This window comes from Castor canadensis, chromosome 2 (assembly GCF_047511655.1).
Source record: "Castor canadensis chromosome 2, mCasCan1.hap1v2, whole genome shotgun sequence".
Taxonomy (NCBI): domain Eukaryota; kingdom Metazoa; phylum Chordata; class Mammalia; order Rodentia; family Castoridae; genus Castor; species Castor canadensis.
Window position 1 is genome coordinate 124,573,720 of NC_133387.1, and position 10,790 is coordinate 124,584,509.

A 10,790-nucleotide genomic window follows, 5' to 3' on the forward strand; every position below is an offset into this window, starting at 1 on the left:
GTTTGGTAAATATTTTTTCCACTTTTTCACCTTAAAACAGTGTTTGTTTCTGTCAATAAGGTGGCTTTCTTGTTAGCCACAGATTATTGGGTATTCCATTTTGCTATTGTTTGCCAAATGGTATCTTTTGATGGAGGAGTTGAGTCCATTAACATTCAGTGTTAGTATGGAGAGGTATGTGGTGATTCCTGCCATTTAGTTCTTTTTCTTATTTAAGGATTTGAGTTTGTGTTTCTGATTCAATGCTACTCTCTGAGTGCTTGTCTGTTCTCATGAAGTTTAATACTTCCTGCCCTTGCATTGTTATGTTTGTTTTTGTCTTCTGTGTGTACAATTCCTTTCACAATCTTCTGTAGTGATGATTTAGTGGTCATATACTTTTTTAGTGTGTTTACCATGAAAGACTTTTATTCTTCTATCCATTTTGAATGATAGTTTTGTTGGGCAGAGTATCCTAGAACTGAAATTGTTTTCTTTCTGTGCTTGAGATACCTCATTCCATTCCCTTCTTTCCTTTAAGGTTTCTGTTGAGAAATCTGCTGTTATGTTGACAGGTTTACCTTTAAATGTTACTTGTTTTTTCTCTCTTATACCCTTCAATATTCTTTTCTTGTTCTCTGTGCTAGTTGTTTTAACAATAATATGCTGTGGAGATGTTCTGTTTTGGTTATGTCTGCTTGGTGTCCTGGAAGCTTCCTGTACCTGAATGGGCATCTCTTTCTAGACATTTGGGAAATTTCCTGATATTATTTTGTTGAATATATTTTGTATCACTTTCTTCCATACCTCTTCTCCCCCTTCAATGCCCATGATTTGCAGGTTTGGTCTTTTGATGTAATCACTGAATTTTTCATATTCCTTTCTCAGTTTTTCAGTCTTTTGTCTAAGAATTCTCCTATTTTTTCTTAAATATCTACCTTATCTTCAAACCCTGAGATTCTGTCCAGCACTTGTTCTAGTCTGCTTGAGCAAATTTCCACTGTAGTTTTCATTTTGTTTAAGGAAATTTTTAATTTTGAAATTCTGTTTTATTCTTTTTTTCTGAGATTTCCATATTTTTGTTAAATTCCTCTTTCATATCTTGTGCTCTCTTCATCATTTCATATTTTTCTTTTTTTATAGTCTCCTTTTTTCATTTTGAAGTTCATTGATATTGTCTTTGAGTTCATTTAATTGTTTCTGTGTCTTGTCAAGTTTTTTATTTGTGTTGTCTTGATATTTTTTGAGTTGACTTTATATGTTCTCTCTAACCTTCTCTTGAAACTTCTCCAAGAGTATCTCAAAGAACTTTTTCTTGATTTTCTCTTTGAGCAACTCTTTACATATGTTACTGTGCTCATTGGTCATATTCTTTATAAGTCTTTTGGGGTGAAGAACTGGGTATTCATTTTCTTAATTCCCCCTAAATCCTCTATTGAATTGTTGATCTTTTGAGTGGTGGTATTCCCTTGCCTTCTTTTTCTGTCATGCTTCTATTTTCTTCCATGCTCCTATGTTATTGATTGGCTAGTTGGGATTTTTAATCACCTGTTATTTTTCCTTTGACTTAATAACTGTGTTCTGACTGGGTTAGTCATTTGCTAGGTTGATGTGCTATTTCTTTTCCTTACCTGGAGGTATAAATTAGTAACAGCAAATTCACAGACTCAATTCCAGATCAGTTGCTTACATACTATATGGAAAAACCCTGGGTTATATTATTAAGCAGTGATATTTGGGGGGTAACAGTTGTTTGGTTAGAGATAGATGCTTAGGTAATTTTAAAAGATGGTGCTACAGGGCAGGCAGAAAGCTGTGTATGGAGGGATGGGGAAAAGAGGCATGGGGGCCCTTGTGTGTATTAGAGTGTAGTTCAGTTGCAGTGGTGGTGGGTGCTTGTGTAGGAATTGCAGAGGGATAGGGCTGTGTAGTGTTGGTACTGTAAACTAGTCAGCAAGTGATAAGTGTGGAGGAGGAAGGGGCAGTGAGGTGAAAAGTAGTAGGAAGACAGGAGGCAGAGGTGAAGACAGGGGGAAAGAATGGATGAAAAGGGGCAGAAAGAAATAGTTATGGGGAGAAAAATGAATTGTAGTATAAGAAAAGGAGAGATAGTGAAGGGAGTAAGTTAAGATAAGAAAAAAATAGTAATAAAATTTAAAATACTAAAAAAGGAAATAACAAAAATAAAAAATAGAATAAAGTAAAAAATAATCCGTTCCGTGAAGGCTCTGGATTTACTCCTTTGGCATCAAATCCAGGTACTATAGCTTATGACTGGAGCTTTCTCAGCATTCCTGTCTGGGCCATGTGGCAAAGGATGCTGTCCCTCTTTGTCAGGTAGTTAGGAAGGAGTCACCTTAGGGGTTTTGACTCCTGTGTTTCCTCAGTCTGATGGGCTGTCTGGTGCAGGCTGGATCCCTGAAGTAGTCTCATCAAAGGACAGGTTGTGAGCAGTCATTGCCCTTTCTGCCCATATGGCAGGTTGTAATTGAGGTCTGGGTTTGCTCATTACCATACTGTCCAAGGTGGTCAGATATGTCATTGTTTTTGCCAGGTGGCCACAACTAAGGCTGGCCAGATTCTCCCCCCACAAGGTGGAGCACTCAGTGTTGTGCCCTGCTCACAGTCCCACAAGATAAGCTCAGTGATCCTCCATGCCCCTGCTATGGGAGATTTGTTTTCTTACTCTGCCCCTGCTCTCAGAGTTCCTCTCCTTGCCCTCCCCCTGTTCTCTGCGTTTGGTTCAGTGTTCCACCCAACCCCTAATGACAGTGGTGAATTATGTTAATTGTCTCTAGTGTTCAATTTTGTTTTGAAGGGGTGGGTGCAATCTAGCCATGAGATGCACTGGATTACTTTTTGTCTCCCAGTTTTATTGAGAATTAGAAGAAGGTTTTAGAAAGACTCATAAATTTGTCAAATTAGCACTGGGTTATTTGATCAATTACACCTTATCACAACCCTTGCCACAATTCTTCTGTGACCTGCTGTTACTCTCCTGGTCAGGTACCCATCAATCAAGATGGGAATAGTCCCATCTTGGAAGAATCCTTTGTTTTTAATACTAAAATGTATTTACATACAAAATTCTTTCTTATCCAATTTTTTCTTGATAATTTCTTTTTTTTTTTTTGCATCATCTTGTCTCCTCCTTCCTTGTTCCTTTTAACTTTGTTTCTTTTAACACAAACTATATTCATGACAGAACAAAATATAATTGCCAGTCCACACATAGCTGGAGATATTACGTAACTATTGTTGCCATTTGGATTTTTAAATAGATACTTTAAAATAGATACTTTAAAAAATTCTTGGTCTTACATGAGTCTAAGAGTTACAGAATGTTACATTCCAGCTGGGGTTGGCTAAAATAACAAAATTCCCAAACAACCTTGAACAGATCTTAGTAGAAGCAAGAGGATGCAGAAAGAGAGAAAATACCCAAAGAACACAGAATCTTTACATGTCAATCACCGTGCACTTGGAAATAACAGTACAAAAAGCAAATTGATTGGTCTGAGTCATGAGAGGGAAGAGGAGAAATTCACTTGCGCAAGTTTGCAAAATGACAGTCCACATTGGAGAGCAAAACTAAAAAGTCAGTTTTCCATATCAATAAGGACTCAGGGAGGCTTTCAGTATCAGAGAAAAATAAAGTCACCTGCTCCTTGACTAGGGGTCTTCTTGAGTGTCCTTGTTTGTCTTGGCAAAACATGTCATTGGATTTTGGTCAGTGGTTTCATAAGCTAGAAATTTTTGTCTCTTCAGAGAAAAAATTTAAGGATGGATGCAGGGAGACATAAGCAGAAGAAGTTTTATTGATGCAAAACAAATGTGCACCCTCAATACAGGAGAGTATGCAGGCTCAAAAAGGAGCAATACACTGGATGTCCCAAGAACCCAAGCTTGTATCAGAGTCTGCAGACATGGTGGTGAATCCTAGATTGACCTGGAATCTGGGGAATGTGTCACTAACTTCTGGAATCTGGGTTGTGTGTCAACAACTTCTGCAAGTCAGGTGAAAGAGTTTTTTATCCTTGGATGGTCAGGCTTGTGCTGTCATTTTCTGCAGGTTGTGGTGACTGTAGTCATCAAGACCTTGGTGTATGTCACAAGTTACTCTGTTAACATCAGTATCCAGGATGTGATTTCTTATCAATATCCAAGCCACATTCAGCCACCAGGCTTCCTAGCTCCTTGACTAGTATCTATATGACTAGGTCATAGATGTTCTGTTTTTATTTTTTGAAGAAATTTCCACACCGTTTTTCATAACTGCTGCACCATTTCACATTACCACCACCAACATACAAAGATTCCAGTTTCTCCATCTCTGGGCCAACATTTTTATCTTTCATATCAACTGTCTTATCTTACATTCTTGTCTTACTTTTTTCAACATACTTAACTTGAGACCAACACTGAAAATGGTGCAGCATTTCATGATATCTTCAATTCAGGGAAAGTTTGGGGCTAAGGATCCCCACAGAGTGTGAGAGTAAAAGTCTCTCCAAATACTTGGCCATATTTTACACGTGGAACTGAAAAGATTCCAGCTTGGATGCTAATTTCCAGAGTATATATGCAATCCCAGTGAATCCACCATTGCTATACTGGTCACAGCAGAAAATGAATTGGACATAACTTCAGATTTAAGGTAGGATTTACAGTAAGCCTAATCATAAAGGAAGAATTTCATTTTAGAGGTGATTGCTACAGGTAAGTACATCACAAAGTCTGATTTTTACACTTTTATCACCTGCACTAATTTAAGAATAATTTTTCCTTATTGTTTAGAATTTTTATGTAGTTCCAGGTTAATCTTAGAGTTCTGTTACTTAGCTTATTTGTTTCCCCAAACTATTAAAGCTTACTTTTCCAGTGAATCCTTGAGACATTTACACTCCATATAGCAGAGTTTTACATACTCACAAAAGACAATATCTTTCTATATTAAGTTCCCAGACCACTAGGTGGGGTAAATGGCTTTTACAGAACACTTAAATTCTTCAAATATCTCTAATTCTTTTTGGATTTTGTTGGTGCTACCATTTCTCAGTCATTAGCCATTAGTAGTTCAATTTAAAGATAAACAGTGAAATCAAAATAATTTTAACATTAACATAGTCTTCTTAGCTACACTTACTGGTCATTTAAATTTATCTATTTCCTGCTCATACAGTAAAATGTCTTATTTTACAAACATCATTAATGAATCTTCTCAAAATCAAGATTCTGATTCCTTCCCGCTTTGAAGTTATGTTGTAGACTTTTGTGTCAGACAGAACTCATATTATATTCTAGTCACTTCTCAGCTGCTAGAGTTGAAAAAAATGGAGATTTTCACATGTGAAAATGCCAGTAAATGTTGTGATTATTAAAGAATAATGCATTCAACTTGCTTAACACAAAACAGATGTATAATATCTACTAAACACTTGATTTTCTTGGAAGCACTGGGGCTTGAAGTCAGGACTTTGCAATAGCTAGACAGGTGCTCTACCACTTCAGCCATTCCTCCAGCCCTTTTTGCTGTGGTTCTTTTTGAGATAGGGTTTCATTTTCTCTCTAGATCTGCCTGGGATGTGATCCTCAAATTTTAAGCTTCCCATTGCTGCTGGGATGACAAGCATGCATCCACCATGCCAAACTTTGTTCCATTGAGATGGGGTCTCACAAACATTTTGCCTAGACTAACCTTGAACTGTCATACTCCCAATCTCATCCTCCCAAGTAACTAGAACGACAGTTGTGAGTCATCAGAACCTGGTTTAATTAGTTGATTTGATTTTAAATTTCCAGATTCAACCCTAAACATGGTAAAGGAAAAAAGTAGGAAAGTTGATATGAAGAAATAGGAAGAATCAGGAAAAAAGAATAAATAGAATGAAGGAGGTTAGAAACAAAGGAAATGTGAAAGGATGGCAAAAGGTTAAAGAGGCTTGGAGAGATTGCACAAGGAAAGAATTAGGAAAAACAACCTTGTGCTCTGGTTTATAAAACATAAATATTTCCATGAGAGAAATTTATATAATAAAGATGACTAGTTTTAAAATGAATAAACATAAAATTTGTATTATCTCCCAGGAATGACACTCAGAATGAAAAGAAGCTGTAACATATTATTCAAGCTAGTCTCTAAAAAGAAATTGCCCTTACCTGTTGGTTAAGGACCAGATAATTTATGATAATATGTGACATTCCTCAGGCCAGGGCATATATGATTTTGTGGAAACATGCTATCATGAGAAAATTCAAAGTTTAAGAAAATACAGTATATAATTATAACCCTAGAATGTATATTTAGCATCTTCAGTCTCAGTTGGAGTATGGAATTCACTCTCCAGGCATTTGATGACCAATTTTTTCCATACTTTGCGATAGACTCGTTCAATCCACTCTGCTCATGTGTATCCACTTAGCAATAGGTTTATGTCCAAGAATTATGTGTTCATATCTTAAATGTATTGCTAGATGATTTCCTGGTATTCACTCTGCTAAAATAAAGACACTCCACATATATTTTACAGCTATGCACTGAAGAAAATTCTTTAGGATTCTGCAAAGACAACACAGATTCAAGGCTTAGAAAAGATGTTAACAGAAAACATTTGCTGCTCACATTTTCAATTTAAATATTCATTTCCACACCTGTGTGTATTGCACTTCTGCTGAGTAATTGTTGACCTGACTTTCTGCACCTAAGTACCCTCCCTGCTTAGACTCATGTCTGTGCACATTTCCGCATTCAAGAAACACCTATTTTAAATTCTGGTTTTAGTGAAATGCCAAGGCTTTGATTTGAACTGTTTTGGTCATTGCAACCTAAACATTTAGTTCTACTTTCTATTCCAGGAGTGCTCAGTTCAACTCTTTGTTTTTATATATGATTAGAACATAGTATACTGGATGGAAGAAACAAACAAGTAGGAGGTGTCTGAGTTTACTTTTCAGGGACTTTGCACCTCAAAGGAGCTACAGATCTTCCTCTTGCTGCCATCTTCCACAATCTACCTGATGACTGTGGTGGGCAACCTTTTTATTGTGGTAGTGACCATCACTGGCCACCATCTCCACTCTCCCATGTACTTCCTAGCTAACCTCAGTGACCACCCCTAAGCTGACCATCGACCTCCTACAAGACAATAGGACCATTTCATTTGGAGGCTGTATGATTCAGATCCTCTGTGTGCATTTTTTGGAGGGGGTGAGATGGTGCTTCTTGTGACAATGGCCTATGACCATTATGTGACCATCTGCAAGTAACTCCATTACAGCAGTATCATGGACAGACAGAAGTGCATTGGGCTAGTATCATGGGTCATTGGCTTTTAACATGCTATGAGTCAACTCCTCATGATATTGGAACTACCCTTCTGCAGACCCAGACTAGTGGACAGCTTTTTCTGTGATATTCCCTTAGTGATAAAATTAACCTGCGTGGATACTGATACCTTGGGAATAGTGATAAATGCTGACAGTGGTGCTTTAGCAACAAATTGCTTTATTCTCTTGCTGATCTCCTATACTTACATCCTATTAACTGTCCACCTTCACTCTAAAGATGGTGCATCAAAGGCATTCTCTATTTGTACATCTCACATCATAGTGGTGGTGCTGTTCTTTGGACCCTGCATTTTCATCTATTTGTGGCCTGTCAGCATCACTTTAGTGGACAAGTTTCTTGCTGTGTTTTACACAGGGGTCACACCTCTCCTAAATCCAACCATTTACACACTGAGAAATAAAGTGATTAAGAATGGCATAAAGAAATTGCTAATTGTTAGATATCTCATGTAATCAGGTAGTCCACTGAGACTCCTAAGTTTGGTGACATCTTGACTCACAAATTTGACTGCATATATGACTCATTTATTTCTGTGTGCTTTGAGTGACCACATATATACAGTTTATATATTTTCCACTATGAAAATATGTTTTAAAATCCAATATTTATATTCTTGCCACTAGAAAACACAATACTCAGTAAAAATTCCTTTGTGAATGATCAAAGATTGTAAGATGATGATAATTATGAAGATTCTGAAAGTAAGAATTACCACAATTCATTATACACTACCTACGTTGCTAACTCTGTGTGTGTGACATTGCACTATTTACTGTTTACAAAGTCACCTGAATTAGTCATCATTATTCACATTTTAAAAAATACAGCATCACATATCTAAATTAGCTAGAAAGAATACTGTAGATATTTGCATGGTCTCTATCCATATAGAAAAATGATAATGAATCTAAGCACATTAAGGCTGCCTTTGTCCTCCATGACATAATCACTGTCAGGTTTTGAGTCTTAACTATTCATGTACATGCATAGTTTCCCTTGGCTTTTTCCTTAAATATGCAGGAAGAAATGTTGACAAAACTTTGAAACACACTTTCTTAGTTAATAAATGATTTTTACAATTTTAGTGTACCTTGCATGAAGAAATAACAAGTATAAGTAGTCAGGAGAGGCATGCATTGTTCCAACGCAAAAGAAATTTAGACTCATGCAATGAGAACCCATTAGCAACAACACAGTACAACTAACCATTCATTCTCTGCAGACTTCAGATAACATGTGGTAATGCACTGTGTACACAACAAGTTTCCGGCTTTTTAAGAAAACCCTCACATGACAACAGCCCCCTAAAAAATCTCACACATACACCCCACACATACATGCACACATTCACACACATCTGTAACACATTAAAATATATAAAATATAAAATATACATATATATAACATATATGTCTGTGCATGTGTGTGTAAATGGTAAAATATACAGAGAAGGAAATAAAACAGCAAGAATGGTCACATTCAAAACCAGGAGTGAAAAGGAGAACACTCAATGGATGCTGTACCCTTACAGGCATAACATGATATTGTGTACAGCTTTATGCGAATAAATTTTAAATTACATGAAATGGTGTAACAAAACATAGTTACTAAAGCAAGAACATACTTTATTAGTGGGTCTCATTATTACATTTTCAAACAGTTATATGATGCACTTTGACCATATTTATGCACTCGTTTCCCCTGCTTACTCTTCCCTTTGCCCCTCTCATCATTCACTTTGTAATTCATGATAGTCCTACTTTTACTTTCATGTCCTTTTTAATTTTTTCCCTAAATTCCACATAAAAGAGATAATTAGGAGAACGACCTTCCAGAGACTGGTTCATGTCATTTAACTTGATGGTCTCCAGTTCTATTTGTTTTCCTGAAAACATGATCTTACTCTTCTTTGTGGCTGAATAATAATCTATTAGGAGTATTTACCACATTTTCTTTATTTGTTCATCACTGAGAGGCACCTAGGCTGTTTTCATGGTGTGGCTTTTGTAAGCAGTGCTGCCAGAAGCATGGTTTCCAGGAGCTCTGTTGTGTGCTGCCTCTGATTCCTTTTGAATATGCCCAGCAGCTCCATTACTGGATCATATGGCTGCTCTATTTTTAGTTTTTTTGATGTACTTCCATACTGATAACTGTAGTTTCCATCATGTTCAACTCTGGTACAAACGTTAAACAACAAATGTAATAAACATAACTACATTCATAGTACTGTGTTATTGGATAGACATTTTATAAAGAGAGATATAAACTGCAGTACCACAACCCAATTATGAAGGTGGGGTGGACAAGTAAAAGAATGACTTTTATTTGTGAGCAATCGAGTTGTGCTTATGTAAAAATAACATGTTATAACTGTAAGATATTTTATGTAAGCCTCATGATAACCACAACAAAATGCAAAGAGTTAAATATGCAGTGATTAAAGGGAATAAGTCAAAGCACATACCTTTAAATCCAGCAAATCCTTAAGGAAAACTGTGAGATGTGAACAAAGAAAATAAAGGAAATGTAAAAAGTCATAACAGAATTCATTAAGTGGCAATATTAAACCTTTAACTCTCAAAAATTATTTTAAATATAGTTGGATTATATTCTCAAGAGACATGTAGCTGGAATGATAAAAATAAAATGTGTATTCATTTATCTTTTGGATCTACCTGCTACATATGAGAAAAAAAATGTTACCATGATTTCTCTAAACCTGGCTTAACACACCTAACATTCTTCCTTTAAGCTGAGTAATTCTCCATTGTGTATATATACCACATTTTTTTCAACCATTCATGAATTATAGGGCACCAAACTATTTTTATAGCTTAGGTATTGTGAATAGTGCTGCAATAAACATGTGTGCAAGTGTCTTTACTGTATCCTGACTTCCATTCCTTCAGACATTTTCCCAGGATCATATGGCAATTCTATTTTTAGTTTTTTGAGGAGCCACCACACTGTTTTCCACAGTGGCTGCAAAAGCTTACACTCCCACCAGCAGTGTATGAGGGTTACTTTCCCCATATCCTCACCAACATTTGTTGTTGTTTGTGTTCTTGATGGTAGCTATTCTAACAGGAGTGAGTGTGGTTTTGATTTATATTTCCTTTATAGCCAGGGATGGTGAGCATTTCTTCATGTGTGTTTTTGTTTTGTTTTGGGTTTTTTTTGGCCATTTGGACTTCTTCCTTTGAAAAAGCTCTGGTCAGTCCATTTGCCAATTCTTCTTTGGGTCACTGTTTTTTTTTTTTTTTTTGGAGTGTACTTTTTTGTGCTCACTGTATACTCTGGTTATTAATTCTTTGTCAGATCTATAGCTGGCAAAGATTTTCTCCCATTCTGTGTGCTGCCTCTTCTATCTGGTGACCATTTCTTTCATTTGTGCAGAAGATTTTTAATTTCATATACTCCCATTTGTGAATCCTTTATCTTAATTGCTGGGCTACTGGTATTC

General features: G+C 36.3%; 1 pseudogene; it reads left to right on the forward strand.

The window, feature by feature from the left end:
* Positions 1 to 6,888: 6,888 nt before the first annotated feature.
* On the forward strand, positions 6,889 to 7,779 carry LOC109680582 (olfactory receptor 4K3-like; annotated as a pseudogene).
* Positions 7,780 to 10,790: the final 3,011 nt, after the last annotated feature.